Raw genomic sequence first — 20,635 nt, forward strand, 5'->3', positions numbered from 1 at the left:
TGATTTTACTGTGGAAGAAGTTAAGAAGGCCGTAATGGAAATGAAAAAGAATATAGCGTCGGGACCGAATGGGTTCCCGTCTGAATTTTATCAAAAGTTTTGGGATATCTTGAAATCTGACTTGATGGCGATGTTCAAATGTTTTCAAAGAGGAGAGTTACCTCTTTTTCATTTGAACTTTGGGACGATCATCCTTCTCCCCAATAAATAAAATGCCATCTAAATATAACAATATCGTCCTATTTGCTTATTAAATGTAAGCTTCAGAGTTTTCACCAAGGTAGGGACTAATCGTGTTTCAAATAATGCTGAAAGTCTAGTCCAGCCGACCTAAACTGCTTTCATGCCTGGTAGACACATTCTTGAGGGTGTTGTTATCCTTCACGAAACCATACACGAACTTCATAGGAAGAAATTAGATGGTGTTTTGTTTAAGATATATTTAAAGAAGGCATATGACAAGGAAAATTGTGATTTTTTCAACAAGCATTAGGTTTTGATTCTAAATGGTGTTCATGGATTCAGAATTATATTGAAAAAGGTAGTGTGGGTATTAGAGTAAACAATCACATAGGTCATTACTTTAAAACCAAAAAAGGTCTTAGACAAGTTGACCCTCTGTCTCCCATTCTATTTAATATTGTTTCGGATATGTTGGCTATTCTGATCGCTAGGGCCAAAGAAGATGGTCAGGTTGCTGGTCTTATTCCTCATCTTGTAGATGGGGGTTTCGATTCTTCAGTATGCATATGATACCATTTTATTTATGGAACACGACATAGATAAAGCTCTAAATATGAAATTAGTTCTATGCATTTTTGAACAGTTGCCTAGTCTTAAAATAAACTGTCATAAGAGCGAGTTTTCTTGTTTTGGGGCGGCAAAACATGCGGAGAATGAATACAAAACTCTATTTGGGTGTGACATTGGTTCATTACCTTTTAGATATCTTGGCATTCCAATACATTTCCGCAAATTGAGAAATGGTGAATTGAAACCGGTGGAGGATCGGTTTGAATCAAAGTTAAGTAGTTGGATTGGAAAGTTTCTTTCGTATGGTGATCGGCTTATATTGATTAATTCAGATTTAACTAGCCTCCCCATGTTCATGTTATCTTTCCTCGAAATTCCGAGAGGAGTTCGGAAGAGGTTAGATTTTTTCAGATCACCCTTCTTTTGGCAAAGTGATGGGCATAAGAAAAAATATAGGTTAACTAAATAGAACATAATATGTCGACCCAAAGATCAAGGGGGTTAGGACTGGAGGTTTTAGAAATAAAAAACAAGAGTTTACTTAGCAAATGACTTTTTAAACTCTTGAATGAGGATGGTATGTGGCAAGAGTCGTTAAATAAAAAATATTTACATTCTAAAACTTTATCTCAAGTTTCAGCTTCACCTACTCACCTTTTTGAAAAGGCTTAATGAATATAAAGGAGGAGTTATTCCCCGGGGCTCTTTTGTTGTTGGTAATGGGCGTAATACAAGGTTTTGGGAGGATATTTGGTTACGTGATAAGTCCCTTGCTGATGACTATCCATCTCTTTATAATATTGCTAATCACAAGAATGTCACTATTGAAAATGTGTTGGCATCAAATCCTCTAAATATAGGTTTTAGGAGGACTTTGAATGGCAACAAACGGGATAGATGGATGCACCTTTTGCATAGACTTATATTGGTTCAGCTAACCCATAGTGAGGATTCATTCAAATGGAAGTTAACTAGGCATTTTTTCGGTTAAATCTATGTATATGAACTTGCTTAATGGCCATACTGTTTTCCTAATGAAGTATATCTGAAAGATGAAAGTTCCTCTAAAGATAAAGATCTTCATGTGGTTTCTTCATAGAAAAGTGATTCTTACAAAAGATAACTTGGCTAAACGTAATTTTCAGGGTTGTGTTAAATGTTATTTTTGTGATCAAGATGAGACAATACAACACCTTTTTACTTCATGTCCTTTTACTAAAATGATTTGGAGGATTGTTTATATGGCTTTTTGTATACCCCCACCCTTAAATATTACAAATATGTTTGGCAATTGGTTAAATGGGGTTGCAGAAAAAGACAAAGTTCATATTAGAGTTGGTGTGTGCGCTTTGCTTTGGGAAATTTGGAATGCACGTAATGATTATATCTTTAATAAAAAAAGCTTTCCATTATTTTTGCGGGTTATCCCTTTGGCTACACATTGGATCCATATGTGGTCCTATCTTCAGCCGACTGAGGAGCGCTAGGCTATGGATATTGGGTGCAACCGACTGGCAACGGTAGCACGAGATTTCTACAACCGGTGTGGCTGGCGTGCTGATCGTCGTTTGACATGGTGTTGCAAAGGCGCTTCATGTTACTGCTTTTTAGATGGTTTATCTTTGTCGAGAATCTTTGTGATCCTTGAATTGTAATAAGGTCGTCTAGCTGCGGATTGTATCGCTAAACTATTTTTTTAATAAAAGAGGTTGTATGCATCAATTGATGCAGAAGTTGGGGCTACTCCATTTCGAGAAAAAAAAAATCAAACGAGAATTGGATTTTGTCAACCCAAGGTATATATAGTTAGTCCATTTTTTTCACCAAAATTGGTTTCGTTGAACTCAAAATTGCAAAAGCTATTTTAGGACTATGGGTTTTATGGTGTGATCTTAGTGGACTCAAGATCTCAAACGACCAAGTACTACTTATCAAATTGATATGGTCATTGAATATGAGAGTTGACGATCAAGTCCAGGTCCAAGCAGTGGGTCTTCCTCTTATGGCACTGGTGATCTCACCGGGCAATGTCACCTTCCTTTTTGCCTTAGAAAGCACAAAGCAGGCGTCGTGTCACTGCTCTAACCTTGGGCGCACTTGCACCAATCAAAAGAAGAACAAGACCATGCAGGCATAGTCGTTGTGGATGGTAGGGTAGGGAGCAAATTGAACCGGTCAAGCAGCTTGGTTTATAATGGGTCTGGCAGTTAGCCACATCTCCCAGTTAGTCTAGCTGACAAGATTATAACGGGTAATTAACGCGTAATGGAAGCAAGCCGGAACTATACCAAGGCATGCAGTTGGATTAGCATAGATTGCATGCAACTATCCAGACAGGGAAAGGGGAAATATGGGTCATGTCAACTACTCATAGCATGAGAGGGTAAGGAACTAACTTCTTGCAAGTGGCAAAGAAGCACTGACGGCCTGACGGGTATACAGGCAGGCTGAATCCGGGTTTGGTCAATTTCTGGCCTGGTTCCATTCAGCTGCAAGTCGCTTGCTGCTTGCAGTAAGGGCATCTCCAACCGGGCGACCCATCCCGCGCCCGCGCGTCCGGATGGGTCCAGCCCGACAAAAACCCGGCCCAGCGCGCGGACCCATCCCTAAAACGGATGCCCGCGGCGTCCGGAACGACGCAAACCCGGCCCAAATCTTGGCCGGGTTTGCGTGGCCGCGGACGCGAAAGGCTGGTCGCTCGCGTCCGCCCCTTGTCCGCCCTGGCCCGCGTGTCATAGGCATAAATAATATTTTTCATTAAATAGAACTCATTACAATTTTTTTAGCTACTACTTCTATCCTAAATACGTACGGGGCCGGCGGCCTCGCCGGCGACTCCTCGCCGGCTCGCCGTCGGGGCCGTGGATTTCACTCGACGCGGGCGGCCTCGTACGGCGTGAGGATTCCACTCCGGCTTCCTACGGGGCCGGGTGGCGCGTCGAGGCGGCGCGGGCGTCGGCGGCGGCGCGGGCGGCTTCGCGGGCCTCGGCGGCTTGGACGGAGGGCATCATCCTCCTCCTTTCCGCCGGCGCGGCTCGGGCGCGCTCGCGCTCCGCCTCTGCGGCGGAACCATCCGCTTCCCGCATAGCTCAAGCTCCGCGCAGGGCGGCGCGTTCCACGGCGGTGCGCGCCTCCGGGCGGACGCGGCCGGCTTTCCGGGCCTCGTGGTTGCCCCGCCGCCGGCGCATGCGCTCTTGCCGGCCGCGCTCCGCCGACGCGGCTTCCTCCCGGGCGCGCCGCTCGGGCGGCGGCATCCGGATGAGGTCACGGGCTGCTCGCATAGCGAGCGGCTCGTTCTTCGGCCGAGGAGGTCGCCTAGCGGCGGCGGCCGGCCCGCCGGATGCCCTCGTGCTCCTTCGTCACGCGCGTGAGGTCGGCGAGACGCTCCTCGATGGCGGCGTTGATGTTCGCCGGCCGCGAGGTCCTCCGCGGCGACGGGCTCCTCCGCGGCGTCCGCCCTCCTCCACGGCCGCGTACCGGCCGTCCGGGGTCTCGTGCCGGCCCTCGCGGCCGCTTCCCCCATCTCCGCGTCACCGGCCTTCTTTGCCGCCGCCTCGGCGGCGGCGCGGAGCGCCTCGTCGTCGGCGACCCACCGCGAGTCCGCGCGCTCCTCCTCGTCCGTCCGCGGGAACCCGGCCGGGCGGCGAGGAGAGCTTGGCCCATGTGGACTGAAGGGTGCGCGGCATGGCGCCGGAGAAGGTGGAGGGAAGAGAACGGTGATGCGGTGCAGGTGAGACCGCCGCCGTCTTTTATAGCCGGCGGTGCGGCGGGAAACTTGGGCGCGAGCGCGCGCCAATGGCGTTTCGCGCGCGCGGGAACCTTGGTGCGCGCGGGATCTTTCCCGCGCGTTCCACCGCCCGCCATGGCTGTCCCGTCGAGGCCTCGCCATGGCGCGGCGCCGCGCGGCGAGGACGAACCACGTGGCGTCTCTTTGGGTCGCCGCGTTGGGCGCCGCGTGCGACCCAAACGGACACGCGGACGCGGGGCGCTGTCCGCGTGTCCGGACGGGCACGCAAACGGCCCAAAACGGACGGCCCAGCGCGTCCGTTTGGGTCGCCCGGTTGGAGATGCCCTAACACTAACACTACAGTAGTATAACTGTAACTGTAGCTTCGAGGCAGTAGGATGATTCAACTGCAGAGACCGTTTGGGGGTAACTGGTGAATGCATGCCATGATCTAGTGACCTGAAGTGTGGACCAAGAACTTGAACCCACAGTTCGTTACACAATTACTTAACATCACGCCTTCTATGTGTAAGTTCTTCCTTTCTACTTAGGTTAAGAGTTTCTTCAGGCAAACCTTCTATATGTACTTAAGTGGCTGTCCTGCTAAACAAGATCAGTGGACTGACACTCAAGACTTTTATGTACGTATGGCATCTCGGATGTCTGTTTCTTTCTGCATAATTTATTACGAGACGGATTCTCTCAGGCCCTACATGCTGGCCGTGTTGAATGTAGGCAGCTGCATGTCACGGGACGCTATAACCATCTAGACGCCGACATGTTCATATTGTTTCAGATAAGAATTATTAAATAGGTCTGCTGGATTGCTTCATCGTTGTTTGCTGAAAAACACTAGGCAGGAAAGATTGTCCAATCTAGCGAAGGGATGCCATATCTGAAACCTGGATTGAGCGGAACAGAATTCCAAACCACAATCGATGTGTTTCTTGCTACGAGCTGCAACCGACGAGAGACGCTCTGAAAGAAGAACACAAAAAACACACGCTGGCAATGCCTGCAACAGATGCGACTTTCACGGAGCGCAATGATTCCTGCGTGTGATTCCCCTATGGGTACTCTGTCAAGTCTAGCAGCAGTACTACACAACAAGGCTTGCATCACTGGAATCTGAATATCTGATGTGGCGGTGCATGCCATGCATTCGAAGAAGGAAGAAGCCGTGGTGTAAAGGCAGGGGAGGACAAGAATCGTCCTGGAAGCACCAGGAACAGGGGCCAGCATGAACAGACACCAGCGGTGGGGATAAATCGGGGGCTAGGAGGGATCCAAGGTTCATTCAGTTCAGCTTCTTCTCCTCGCCCACTGCGGTCAAACCCGTTTCAATAACTTCAGCATAAAATAAATTAGATCTGAAAGAATTTTCAAAATGTAAAACTTTTTCCATGAACCCGTGCGGTAGAGCATCATGGATTCATTGTTACATTGCATGAGTCCATGGGTAGTGCGCAATGGCATGTTTCATGGGTAGGGTGACCTCTGTTTAAAATAGCCGGCTATAGCCGGGCTATAGCCCGGCTATAGCTTTTCGCGAGGACTGCGGCTATAGCTAGAGATTTTAGAGGCTAAAACAGAAATAGCCGCTAATAGCCCGGCTAAGGCTATTTAGCCTCATAGCCGCTAACTTCCCGCTCAATGAGTCCAAAATTTTGGACCAAAACTTTCAGTCGACTGGCCCATTTGCTTGGCGAAATAGCCACCAAGCTCTAGTTATGTAATTATGGGCATAACTATATCCTAAACTACGTAATGATGTTGTAATATTTGGACAAAACTATGTGTGAACTATTATGTGTATCTCCTATGTGAAGATTATTATGTTATTAATTTGTGAATTATTAATATATATATATATATAACTATATGATGCCCAATTTTTTTCATTATTTAGCAAATCCGCTATATGGCTATAGCCCGCTATAGCTCAACTATAGCCTTTCATAGCTTCAAAAAAGATCGTGGCTATCGGCTATTCCGGCTATTTTAGGGTGACATGGTCTTGCATGGCACCATGTCCATTTTCAGGTCATGCAAGACCATGGCGCGCTACCCCATGGCACCATGAAATGTAATCATGGTGCCTCACGGTTGCACGGTGGTTGACGGACGGACGACGTGTAAAAAGGTCAGATTGTGAAAAATTTACAAATCAAATTCATTTCACGATGAAGTTTGAGAAAAGGATCAGTTCTATCGATTTTGACCCCACTGCCTAGTGCCTACCAGCATTCAAGACAAAAACTTCTATACATGATTCGCCCTGCACTGTTTGCATAATTGTATTAGTTCGGTGATTCCAAATTAGTGGTAGACTGTAGTACATGAATGCACAGCTACACACTCTGCAGCGTCCCCATCTGCCACCCCTCATTGTATGATCTGTTCCTGTTGATCCACATAAGGTAAGAAAGGATCAAAAAAACAGTTCTTCATATTTCTGAGATGGGAAGAAGTCACTGTAGTTTGGCAGCATGAGTGATATCCTTGCTGAATTCAGTGTAACTGTAGGCTCGTGGCATTGTGCCGACATGCTATATATCGGCGTTATAATATACATATGGGATAGCGTTGGCAGCTCGGCAGCGAAGCACAAAATCTCGCAGCAGTGGTCGAATTGGCAGGAGCAGCTGATTGTACCAATGGGCTCATGCTATGAAGATGCTAACATGGAACAGTATGCTTGCTGTGGCTGTGGCTGTGGCTGTGGCTGTGTCTGGACCATGCTACTGGCGACCGACAACCATCGCCATTAATTCCTTGGCCAACCGCAACGTGGTGGATCATTCAGAAGCTCACTCACAACCAGACGATGAACCAACTAGGTACACAAGTAGTAAATGTTGTGGGTATACTTCATAGGTGTACCATCGACAGTGCCTAGATCCGGCAAGCCCGGGTGGCCCACAGATGGTGATGAGGCATGTGGCCCATCGGGCGGCTCGAGTTCTTGTTGATCATGAAGGGAGAAGTCCGACCCGGGATCGGCGGGCCGGATCCGTACCGACATAGAAGTAACCCGGATCCATGGAGGCCCATGAGGGACCCGGATCCGATACGACGTATATGGAAGGCGGATCCGTGACGTGCACGGCAAGATATTGTACCGTAGTTAGGCTATACGTAATCCGGCTAGGACTCTCCGTGTAAACCCTAGATCCGTGCGCCTTTATAAGCCGGATCCCGGGAGCCCTAGAGGCACAACCACAACTCATTGTAACAACGCGAAAGCGCCCGGATAATTCCGGACAAGCGACGGTAGGCCACCGTCATCGTGCGGGTGTTCGGAGCCGGGTAACTCGCGTACCACCGTCCCGTGTGCACTCCGCCCTATGGCCCCTACTTCTTCTCCCCTCGTGAGGATCCCTCCTCCGAGGTACGCGTCGATTAGGCAACGACGGTTGGCGCCCACCGTGGGGCTCGTGGCGTACGGAGGCCGGAGCCGGGAGGGTTCCGCCATGGGAAGCTACGACGACACCATCGCCGTGGGGCGAGTCCTCTACGCCGGAAATCCGCCGATCGTCCCTCCGGATGAGTGCTGGATTCCGGCTAAAACCGACCCCATCAAGCTCTCCATCGTCCCAATTGGCGGCATACACATCTTCATCGGGGAAACCGTCGATTCCGATGGAAACCCACTGGTAAGTAGCGCTGACGCGACCGCCGCCGAGCAGGACGCGGTCGCGAAGATCCGATCCGAGACGCCGGAACTTCCTAGTGAGGATTCCGCCTTAGATCCGGAAAAATCAAAGCCCACCCAATCCGCCCCCGAGCAGGAAACAAAGGTGGAAGACCAATGCGAGATCCGCCCGGGTTTCCCGGGTGTTAGAGAAGCAAAGGTGTCACTTCGTACACTTCTTGGCCCATACCGCCGGAACCGCCCCACAAGCGGTCGGAGCTGGTCCCGAGCGAGGAAGAGGCACCGGAAAACGTCGCAGATCCGGGTCGGGCTCGGCCTGTCGGAGAAAGCAAAGCTCCGGGTGAAGAGTCGATCTTGGGCAACTCGAGCCCAATCTCCGGTGATACCGCGTCCATGGAATCCGATGACTTCGTCCGAAAGCTTGAGGAGTACGGCCGCGACGATCGGCTCGAGGTCGATTCCGCCTTACCTAAGCGAGGTCCTCGCAACCGTGGCACCGGCCGGAAGAGCGAGGAAGGTGAAGACGAAAACACCGCCTCCGACCCCGGACCGTCCAATGTCGGATCTCCGCTAGATCGGATCCGTCCCCCGAGGATGTCCTGTCTCCGGAAGAGCTGGTCGAACAAGCACGCATGGACCCGGTCGCAAAGTCTCGGTGTCCTCAATAAACCAATAACCCCCGATGATGCCGCGGATCCGGAAGCTCTAGAAGCAACAAGACGGGAGATGCTAGCTACGCCAAAAAGTTCGCAAATACCGCAGTCGCGATGCTTGGACGAGAGGACAGAAGCGGCCAACTTCGTGGAACACTTCAAGAAGAAGGACCGCGAGGTCGATGAATCTCTTGCAAAGGTCGGGGAGCTTGAGAAGCACTCGGGAGGCCAAGGTAAAGTTCGTCGAAGAGGAGGAAGCTAGGATCGGGCGTGAAGCCATCCCTCCCCGCAGGATTACCTTCGCCACCCCCACGAGTACAGCGGCCGCTCGCAACTCCAAAGGACAATATGAAGAAGGCTGCTGAGATCTTAAAGAAGAAGAACGAGGAGATTGACATCGAGTTCGTTCGCACGCTCGTTGCTTCAGCGGTGAAGCGAGCGAGCAAGGCCGACACTTCGCGCGAGTTGGAATCCAATCCGGATCAATGTGTATCTACCGCGCGAAGGACGCCCGTGTCAATCGCCACCACGATGATGAATCACGCACCGGATCCTCGGAACGCGGAAGGAAAGTCGGGGAACACCCAAATCCTATCCCCGTACCGTCAAAGACGCCACCGTCGAGATCCAAGAAAGGGAAAGGATGCAATGTACTCTGGACGTGAGAAGTACCGGAACCCCTCTCCTCCGCCTAATGGTTACCCGCGACCCCCTCGCCGCCGTAGTCCAGCCGGAAACACCAGGCCCCAGGGGCATGGTGGAATCGTTATCCGCGACAACGTGCTGCCAAGAAACGAAAACAAGGAGCGCTCGCCGGAACCGCGCCGGAACCAGAACATCCCTCAGGAGCCGGAGCCCAGGAGGAGTCGGAATGAGGAGCGCGACCCAGAACCTCGCCGTAGTCGCGACCCAGAGCCTCGCCGAAGCCATAACCCGGAGCCCCGCCGGCGCGACCAAGGCGGCCAACGCCACGGCGAAGGCAGCCATAGGAGCCGGAGTCAGTACCGAGAGGGGCGAGGAGAATCAGAAGCCGGAAGCAAGAAAGCAGACCGACCACCTCGCAGGTCTCCCTCACCTCCACCTAGCGGTGGTGGCGGAGGTGGAGGCGGAGGCGGCGGCCGAAGATCTCGCTCTCGCTCAAAATCTCCACGCCACGGCTCGCGCGACGCGCGGGACCGCCTCAACGAGTACAGAACTGACTACATTGGTCCGAAGTGCTTTGGCAGAATGATTCGAGAAGAACCAAAGCCAAGGAGCTCCCTCAAGCTACCCGGAAATGCGAAGCATTATGATGGCACCGAAAGGCCGGATACTCGGATTGAGGACTACTACAATGCGGTAACCTTCGCCGGAGGAACCCCTAACATCGCCCTGCCGCATGCTCCGGTTGTACCTTGTAGGACCAGCCCGGATCCGGCTCGGCGACCTCGAGAAGAACTCCATCTTTTGTCTGGTTCGACACCGAAGACCGCTTTTGAGAAACACTTCGGGGGCACCTACAAAAGACTCGCCACTGACAAGCGACTTACAAGCTTGTATCCGGAAGAAGGGAGAAACCTCAAGAAACTTCCTCACACGATGGTTGGCATGCGGGAACGAGTGCGAAAACGTCGATCACACCACTTGCCATGTACGCCTTTATTGGTGGACTGCGGAGAGGAGGATTGCTGAGACATAAGCTTACATGTTTGGCTAACGCCAACAAGCCGACTACGGATGAGATGATCTCCATCGCCGGTGATCACACCGCCGCCGATGACGACGCGGGCGGTGACATCGCAGCTACGAGCAATCCCCTGCACCGAGCGGAAGAAGAACCGCGATAACGGTAACAATAGCGGCCACAAACGCAAAAACCACGATGACCGGAAGAGTGGCGGATCCGAGATGGTCGCCATGGCGTTCCAACGCGGAGGTTCGGGAGGCGGAAGAGGACGCGGCCGTGGAGGCGGAGCCGGCAGGGGTCGGCGGCATGGCACCGAGGTCACCGCCGGCGGATCCCGCGCCCCGCAAACCTACGAGGAGTACGGAGACATGCCCTGCTCGGCCCACTTGGATCCGGCTACGGGGAAGTCCACTCATACCAACCGCAACCGCAAATGGGTCAACGACCTCAAGAACGACCCGGAGGCGGGATACAAGCGAGCCCGGAAGCACCGCCCACGCGGCAAAGGAGGCAAGGGGAAGAACAAGGACAAGGAGGAGGACAGTTCCGAGGCGATGGACGAGGATGATAACTCGCCGGATCCCAAAGCCGGAACCGCGAGGAAAATCCAACCCCTTCGAGAAGAAGAGCGTGGGGCTTACCACACCTTCCTCGGAACCCCCACGATCCGCTGCCGCAAAATCAGCTACCCGGTTCCTGAACGCCACAGCTTCCGGCTGTGCCGCAGTATGTCGGTGGTCGGAAGTTCCGTGCACATTTGACAGGGCGGATCATCCCGCCTCGTGCCAAAAGAATATTACGCCTTGGTTGTGAGTCCCCGCATAGACGGGTATGACTTCTCCAAGTGCCTCATGGATGGCGGAGCCGGCTTGAACATCATGTACACGGAGACTGCTGGAGCGGATGAACCTCACCAAGGAACAGCTCAAGCACGGCCTGGCGAGTTTCACGGCGTGGTTCCGGGTAAGAAGGCGAACTCCCTCGGCGGCATCACACTTCCCGTGGCCTTCGGCGATGTTCATAATTTCCGCGAGGAGAAGATCACGTTCGAAGTTGTGCCCTTCAAGAGCTCCTACCATGTCATCTTCGGCGAGGCCCACCTACCACAAGTTCCACGCAAGGGCGTGCTATATCTACAACAAGCTCAAGATGCCGGGTCCCAACGGTATGATCACCATAACCGGAGACTACAAAAAGGCTCATGAGTGCGAGTTGGGCGAAGCCGCCTTCGCGAGTCCGTCATATCCGGAGAAGAGCCGAAAGGCTACGGGGCCGCGGTGGATCCGGCCGAGATGCGGACCACCAAGAAGCAGATCTCCGAGCGAGAAAACCTCCTTCAAGCCCGCGATAGAAACTAAGAAGCATGACCTTATTCCGGGTGACTCTTCCAAACAGGTTTCGGTCGGGGCAAACATGGACCCTAAATAGGAAAGCGCGCTCGTCGAGTTCCTCCGCGCTAACATGGATATCTTCGCATGGCAACCTTCGACATGTCCGGAGTACCTAGGGAACTCGCCGAGCACTACCTCAACATCAATCCGGGGCTAAACCGGTGAAGCAAGCTATGCGACGCTTTGGAGACAAGAAGCGCCGCGCCATAGGAATGGAACTAGCAAAGTTACTAGAAGCGAGGTTTTGTAATAGAAGTTATTCACACCGATTGGGTCGCGAATCCCGTCCTTGTACCCAAAAAGAACACCGAAATACTAAGAATGTGCATCGATTACTCCGGCTTGAACAAACATTGCCCGAAGGATCCGTTCCCCTTGCCGCGCATTGACCAAGTCATTGATTCGACGGCGGGGCGGAACTTCTGTGTTTTCTTGATGCGTATTCCGGGTATCATCGGATCCGGATGAAGGAATCCGACCAAAAGGCGACTTCATTCATAACCCCGTTTGGTACTTACTTGCTATGTTACTATGCCTTTTGGTTTGAAAAATGCGGGTGCTACTTACCGGCGTACGATGCGGCGGTGCTCGAAGGACCAAATTGGCCGGAACGTGCACGCTTACGTCGACGACATCGCGGTCATGACCCGGAAAGGATCCGACTTGATCGGCGACCTCACGAAACCTTCAACAACCTCCGCAGGTACAAGATGATGTTGAATCCGCTGAAGTGCGTTTTTGGCGTGCCAGCCGGAAAACTCCTTGGCTTCATAGTCTCTCACGGAGGCATTGAGGTGAACCCGGAAAAGATCAAGGCAATCCTGTGTATCAAACGGCCAACTTGTCTCAAAGATGTGCAACGACTAACTGGTTGCGTTGCGGCAATCAGCGAGGTTTGTTAGCCGTCTTGGCGAGAAGGCGCTACCTGCGTACAAGCTGCTGAAGAAAACGAGACAAATTTGCTCGGGACGACGCAGCCGACGCAGCTCTCCGTGGGTTGAAGGAAATACTAACCTCCCCACCTATCTTGGCAGCCCCGGTAGAGTCGAGCCAATGCTCCTTTATCCGGCGGCTACCAACAAGGTCGTCGACCTCGTCATCGTGGTGGAGCGAAAGGAAGAAGGTCATGAATATGACGTACGGAGACCTGTCTACTACATTAGCGAGGTGCTTGACGAGAATCAAAGCAAAGATACCCTCACTTTCGAAGCTAGCTTATGGAGTTTTCCTAGGCAGCGGAAGGCTGAGACACTACTTCCAAGAACACCCGATAACGGTTGTGAGCAAAGCTCCGGCTGTCAACAATTCTCAACAACGCTGACGCAACAGGACGAACAGCTAAGTGGGGCATTGAATTATCCGCCTTCGACATCGCCTACAAGCCAAGGACCGCGGTCAAATCCCAAGTCTTGGCAGATTTCGTTGCAGATTGGACAGAAGCTCCGGATGCAAGTCTGGAGCCGGAACCAGAAACATGGGTCATGCACTTCGACGGATCCAAGCAGCATCAAGGCTCAGGAGCCGGAGTCACCCGAAGTCCCCTACGGGAGAAGAGCTGCAGTATGTTCGCGAGATCCACTTCGAAGCTACAAATAACATGGCGGAATACGAGGCTCTACTACACGGTGCGCGCATCGCTAAGGAAATCGGGATCAAGCACATCATATGCTTGTGGAGATTCCGACCGGTGGCACAACAAGTAGCCGGAACCCGGAACGCCGAAACTCCGTCATGGCGGCCTACGGAGACGAAGTTGACGAGCTCGCCAAATGCTTCCTCGGATACGAAGTCAAGTACGTCGAAGAGACGACAATACGGCGGCGGATATGCTATCCAAGCTCGGATCCGGCGGAAGACCAATTCCGCCTGGAATTTTCCTAGAGCATCTCCGGATACCCTCGGTGAAGGGCGCTAACCCGGAAAACCCGGATGTGGCGGTGTCTCCGGCTAAAGAGGTATTGGCTACCATTCCGGCTTGGACACGACCTTTCTTGGACTACCTCATCGATCAGAAGCTGCCGGAGGACGAGGTCCTCGCGCGCCAGATCATCAGACGAGCACGATCCTACACAATTGTCGATGGACAGCTCTACAAACGAAGCGCAACAGGGGTGTTTCTCAAATGCGTCTCCAATCAAGATGGCATTGAAATCCTCAGAGAGATCCACGCGAGGGATTGCGGGCACCATGCCGCTCCCGAGTCACTCGTTGCAAAAGCTTTTCGGCTAGGCTTTTATTGGCTAACGGCTAAAGAAGATCGTCGACAAGATGGTCAAGACCTGCCGAGGTTGTCGGTACTACGCTACTCAACCAAACGCTCCGGCCCAAGAGCTGAAGACCATACCTATCACCTGGCCATTTGCGGTGCGGGGGCTCGATATGGTTGGTAAATTGAAAAGATCATCTCCTGGCGGTTGTGAATACCTCCCGGTCGCTGTTGACAAGTTCAGCAAGTGGATCGAGGCCAAGCCGGTGAGAAAAGCCGATGGTGCTACGGCACTAAAATTCGTGCTGCAGCCTCGTGATGAGATTCGGCATCCCACACAGCATAATCACAGATAATGGCACGAACTTCGCTCAAGGAGAATTAAAGGATTATTGTGAGACAATGGGGATACGCCTGGACCTCGCATCTGTGGCTCATCCACAGTCCAATGGTCAGGTTGAAAGGGCTAACGGCCTAATATTATCGAGGAATTAAACCACGCCTTGAAGGACCGGCTGCGACGAGCAGCTGGAGCTTGGGCTGACGAGTTGGAAGCCGTTTCGTGGAGTTTACGAACTACCCCTAACAGATCAACAGGGTTTACTCCTTTTTTCCTGGTATACGGATCCGAAGCCGTGCTCCCCTCCGACATCATCCACGATTCACCGCGAGTTTCCGCCTACAATGAAGAAACAGCTGACGAGGCCAGACAGCTATCTGTGGACCTGATCGAAGAAGCTCGGAACCTAGCCGATCAGCGCTCCGCCATCTACCAGCAGAGGCTCCGACGCTATCACAGTCGTCGAGTCCGGAAACGCTCCTTCATGGCCGGAGACTTGGTCCTCCGCCTTCGACAGGTGAAAGACCATAAGCTGCAATCTCCATGGGAAGGACCCTTCGTCATCAGCAAAGTGCTTCATAACGGATCGTACTACCTTGTTGATTTCCGCGAGCTGAGGGATAGACCCGCTAACTGGCGCCGGAAACGCAAGCGTGAGGATCCGGATGACATATACGACGAAACAGACCGCCCTTGGAATATAGCACAGCTACGTCCTTTCTACACTTAGCATATTTTTCCGAGTTACAAACTACGTAATAGTTATACATGATCAATGGAATAAAGCTTATGGTTCACTCTTTGAGTCTTTTACCTCCTTTACTTGTTCATTTTAGATCATGTAAGTTTTTTCCGACTAAAACCGCGAGCTGGATGTTTTCCGCCTAGGCGTGTATAAAAGTTGTGATTTCTAAAACCGTCCTTTAGGACGTAAGCTTAAGTTTTCTGATTAAGTTGTTACCTGTTGCAAACTCGTGGATTCCTAGTAGCGATTTCCGGCACCTATGCCTGGGGGCTTGTTTCCGCGGTTATGGACGGATCGCCATTGGGCTTCGTCGCCGGCGGCGAGCATTTCCGGCTAAGGTTTTCCGGCTCGTGGAAGGTCAAGCGGGCAAGCCGGAGAATAACGAGATCAGCACTTGCTTTCCGACATAAAACGAAACATGCACATAATATTAAACGGATAGCAGGATAAAGTGTTTCCGCCTCACGCATAATTGTTTCGTTCCTAGCTACTTAAGAATTTAAAGTCTTATTACAAACCCTCGCTGGGGTCAAAATGATGCATTGTTTTTTCCCGCAGGAATAAAAGTTCTCATTCCCCCTTAGCCGGAGAAGTCTTGCCTTCCGGATCCTGTTCCTTGGCGCCTTCGGCCGGAGAAGACACGTCTTCATCACTTTCTTCGGAGGCGGCGGTGCTGGTCTTGGGTTCCTCTTGGGGAGTATTCTTCGAGCTGGTCCGGGTAAGCCGGGTTCCGGATTCCGCAGGTCGCGCCTTGGCGGCGAGTTCCTTCGAAGTTCCGCTTCTAAGGACTCGTCGGCGGGAAGGACGACCTTGTCGTAGAATTCCTCATGCCGGATCCTACGCGCGATACGGGTGTCGTAGCCGCTCACTGCATCCGGGAGAGCGCTAACATCCGCATCCGCGAGAACGCCCGTGGTTACCCGATCAAGATCAAGATCCGCATGATGCGCTAGGCACATGGTCAAAGCCATCGCGAGCTGCGCCTCGGGCTGACGACGCTTGCGGATCCGTTACCAGCTCCGGCGAACATCCATCTTTCCAATAAGTTTCCGGACGTCGCAAGTACGACTCCTCTTGATGGATAAGTTATAGCATATCTTGCGGGAGGCGGAGATGAGATCTTTGCGGTCATCGCACCGCAAGTTGAAGAAGGTCATCTCGCGGGAACAAATTCCGGCGCTCTTCGGAATACCCAAGCGGTTCCGCACACAACGGTGAGGACATAAGCATAAAGTAAAGTGTCGGAACAAATATCCGGGCAAGGTTCTAGTATCGGTACCCAAGATGTTCTCATTGAGCAAATCCCAGTCTGTTCTCGCGGTCTCCATATACTTCCGGAGTCCATTGAGCTCTTTTAGCTGAGATTTGATAGTTTCACTGTCAACGTTTAGCTTCAATTTCAGCTCCGCTTTCTCCTTCGCATGCTCGGAGTTTTTCTCCACCAGCTGCTTTTCGGCTTGCTCTTTCTTAAGTTCCGCCTCCTTTAGCTTCGTCTCCAAATCTTGGTACGAGGAGCGCAGGTTCTCAAGTTCGGTCGAGGCTGTAGCAAGGGAAGAGGATGCGCCTATAATAATATAAGTTAACAGTAAGTTCAAAGTCGGAAATTGGTTAATGACGAAGGAGGCGGAAACCAACCTTGGGCGTCCGCCAGTTGTTTAGCCAAATCTGCATTCTCATCCTTCAGGGTCCGGATACTTTCCGCCTGACTCGGAGTAACGCGGCGGCTGCAAGGCAATGTTCTTGTGCAGCTCGTAGTGCGGCGCTTCGTTGTTCTGTAAAATTCACACAGTGCAGGAATAAAGAATTCCGCCCGTAGCGATGGTTTCTCTTAAAAGCATCATTGCCGGAACTTTTCCGCCATAATGCTTGGGGGCTACTTGGTTCATTCTAAAAAACTTTCCCGGAAGTAATTTTTCTCTAAGCATCTAAGCGCTAACTACTTTTTTAGTTTCCGCTTACATGCTTGGGGGCTGCTGGGAGTACCTTTTGCTTACTGAGACGAGCTTGTCGAAGAAGCGGCCGACATCCTTTTTAAAATCTTGAATCTCCGATGTCGCGGCATCGGGTTTCCCCGAGGCATTGTTCAGCATGGCGTTGAGCGAGGTCTTGTTCAAGCTCCCATTTCTCCGCCTCGGACAGCTTGTTGAAGAACTTGGTAGCATACGCTTTGGGGGTGGAAGTGATGTCAGCCGGATCTCCGAAGTTCTTCGGAAAAACGACGATGTCGCCAGCGCCATCTCCGGCCTTCTCAGAAGAAGTGACTTCAGCCCCTCCTTGGCTTTGTTCTCCTGCATCTTCTTGGGCAGGGCCTTTGGCCTTGGGATCTTCTCCACCTACCTTGTCGCTGCTGACCGGAATAATTTCCGGTGGAGTGTTGGTGGCGGGAGGGGAGACGGGTCAGCTCGAGGAGGAGATGGGCGAGGAGTGGGGTGAGAAGCACTTGGCGGAGCCGGAGTAGGCTGGACCGACTGCCGGAGATTTCTTCATGTATTTGGTAATGGGCTCTGGGTCGGCGGTCCGCGTGGCGGCGGGTTTCGGGTTCCTGCAAACAGGTGAAAGGATTCAGACAAGAGATAATTTCGCTAAGTTAAAATCGTGTCATGCTCGGAAACTTACGAGGCGCCGGGGATAATGGGGCGCGTGCCTTGGCCGGCTGTTGAGAGCATCCGTATACGTGCACGCTCCGCTTTCCTTGAGTCTAGCGGAGGTGGTTTTACCGTCTTCGGTTTCTTGGCGGAGGCCTCGCCGCTAGCTCCGGCTCAGAGCCGGAAGCCTTGGCGCGGGGACGCTTTGTAGGTCGAGGGGCCGCCTTGCGAGGTGCCTGTTCCTCTTCCTCCTCGTCGTCATCCGGAACCTCCTCCGCCGTGTCTTCGGTAACGGGAACACGGAGAATGGCGCGAAAGTCTTCCTCCGCCAAAGTGTTGAGCTGGAGGGAAAATGAATAAAGTTAAAGATGAACATCCAAAAGTTTGTGAAGTTTGAAACAGTGAAAAGGACGAAGCTTACCGGAGGACATTGGTCGTTTGTAAAAATGTCTTTGGTTAGTTCCGGGACCTGTTGGCCCCTCGGAATCTTCACCAACGTCTTGATCCTTCTCTTCAGAGAGTCGGCCGGAAGATCGTGGCGGGTAACCCGGAGAGGATCATCCGCCCGGTATATGTGCACATCGGGCGCGCGTTGTAGCGTAGAGGCTGGATTCTCGGGAAAACCAACTAAGTGTAAGCTGGGCTCCGGTTAGCCCGTCGTGGACTAGCCAGGAGATTCTCCGCGCCGCCTTCTCCGGAGTGGGGTCCGGGCGAGCGAAGGGACGAAGCTCCGGCTCGCGAGTTCTTCCGGAGGTTCGTTGATGAGCCGAGGCAGGCCTTCATGGACCTTCGGAACCGAAGCATTCTTCTCATAAAACCATCCGGCGTTCCAGTACCGGACGGATTCGTGTGAGTCATGGGGAGGGTACATGCGACTAGGGCGGAGCATAAACGTCATGCTTCCGCAGTTCACCATAGCTTTCTCCTTGGTTTCTTTCTTCACCCGGAAAAAGAACCGCCACAACTTAACGTCCGGCCGGATCCCAAGATGTCCTTCGCAGAGAGTCACGAAGTTGGACAGAAGAAGGTATGAGTTCGGGCAAATGTTGTGGGGCTGGAGCCCGTAGGTGCCGAGGATAGAGAAAAAATTCCGAACAAGGAAGTGAAAGTCCGCGTTCCACCCAAGCCTTGGTCATAACGACTTCTCCGGTTTCCGGCTTGGGGACGACGGAATCACGTGTGAAGCTCCAGTGTGAGGAGATCATTCCTTCGTTCTGGAGCTCTCTAAGCTCCACGTCTGTGGTTTCGCAGGGCCACCATTGACCCCGTTCTCCTTCGCGGATCCGGGCCTTGGACGCCTTCTTGCTTTCCGCCTCCTGCACCTTTGCTGCCATCCGAGCTTGTCCCTCGAGTTCCTCTTGGAGCTCTTGAAGGGTAGGAATCCGGCTTGGAGCGGCGCTGGAAGATGCGGAAAAAGGTTGAGCTAGTCTTAAGTCGGAAATATATGGTGGCAGGAATGATATGGGATCCGGGCATATGGGTTCTATTTGGTTGAGATCCGGGCTACTCGAAGAGCTACCGGTGCAAAGTGACGATTCGAGTGGCATGCTTCCGGCTGCACCCATACAAAGTGTTTGAGTACCCGGATCACTGAACCTATCTTCTACACTACGTTGTCTTCTACAAGGCCGGCGTACTTACCGCTAATGGCGCGGAGGCTCGACGGAGCTCCGGCGGAGTTGAGGTCGCCGAACTTGGAGGAAGTCGACTCGCGTAACCACGAATCGGCGGCGGAGCGAGTTTCTCGTTCAAACGTGATGATCTTGGTGCGAGGGAGCCTCGGTTCGGCGGCGCGCGAGGTTCACCGTGACGAAGTTCGCCGGAGTCTAGATCTGGCGGGCGGCGCGGCGCGAGGAGGAAGACGATATGGTGAGAGGGGGTGAAAGAATGAATTTTTACCGGGCCGCGGGGTATTTATAGGCCGCGCTCGGAGATTCGGGATCCGGATCCGACGGTGGAAACGGAACGGTCACACCGTTGGATGGTTGACACGTGTTTAGGTCAAATGCGGTAAAACGACGTGGAGGTGATTTGACTGCGCGCTCCCGAAAATTCCGGCTGAAGATTTGCATCTGCGAAGATTTAGCGCGGGAAATGAGGAAGTTGTGCGCGGGAAATAAGGAACTTCCGTTGTTGAGTATGATCAGAAGATGAAGGATTTCCGAAGCCGTTTGAGTCTTTTAAGATTCCGGGTAATTTTGTGAAGATAAGTTGTCTCTCATTCGAACGGGCAGTAACCCGGAAATGTTCTTTGGAACGTCGATGGATGAAGTCCCGCGGGATGGGAGCATTTTCCGGCTATAAGTTGGGAAAAAGAAGGAAATGCAAAGTTGGAGCTCTTCAAGTTTCTCCGCGTTACCAACGTTTTCCGAAGATCGTGTTGGACCAGCAAGGCGGAAACTGCAGGCGAAACTCGGAGAACTCTGGGGGCTACTGTTGTGGGTATACTTCATAGGTGTACCATCGACAGTGCCTAGATCCGGCAAGCCCGGGTGGCCCACGGATGGTGATGAGGCATGTGGCCCATCGGGCGGCCCGATTCTTCGTTGATCATGAAGGGAGAAGTCCGGCCCAGGATCAGCGGGCCGGATCCGTACCGACATAGAAGTAACCCGGATCCATGGAGGCCCATGAGGGACCCGGATCCAGTACGACGTATATGGAAGGCGGATCCGTGACGTGCACGGCAAGATATTGTACCGTAGTTAGGCTATCTGTAATCCGGCTAGGACTCTCCGTGTAAACCCTAGATCCGTGCGCCTTTATAAGCCGGATCCCGGGAGCCCTAGAGGCACAACCACAACTCATTGTAACAACGCGAAAGCGCCCGGATAATTCCGGACAAGCAGCGGTAGGCCCTGTCATCGTGCAGGTGTTCCGAAGCTGGGTAACTCGCGTACCACCGTCCCGTGTG

The sequence above is a fragment of the Lolium rigidum genome, chromosome 5 (genome assembly GCF_022539505.1).
Source record: "Lolium rigidum isolate FL_2022 chromosome 5, APGP_CSIRO_Lrig_0.1, whole genome shotgun sequence".
Taxonomy (NCBI): Eukaryota; Viridiplantae; Streptophyta; class Magnoliopsida; order Poales; family Poaceae; genus Lolium; species Lolium rigidum.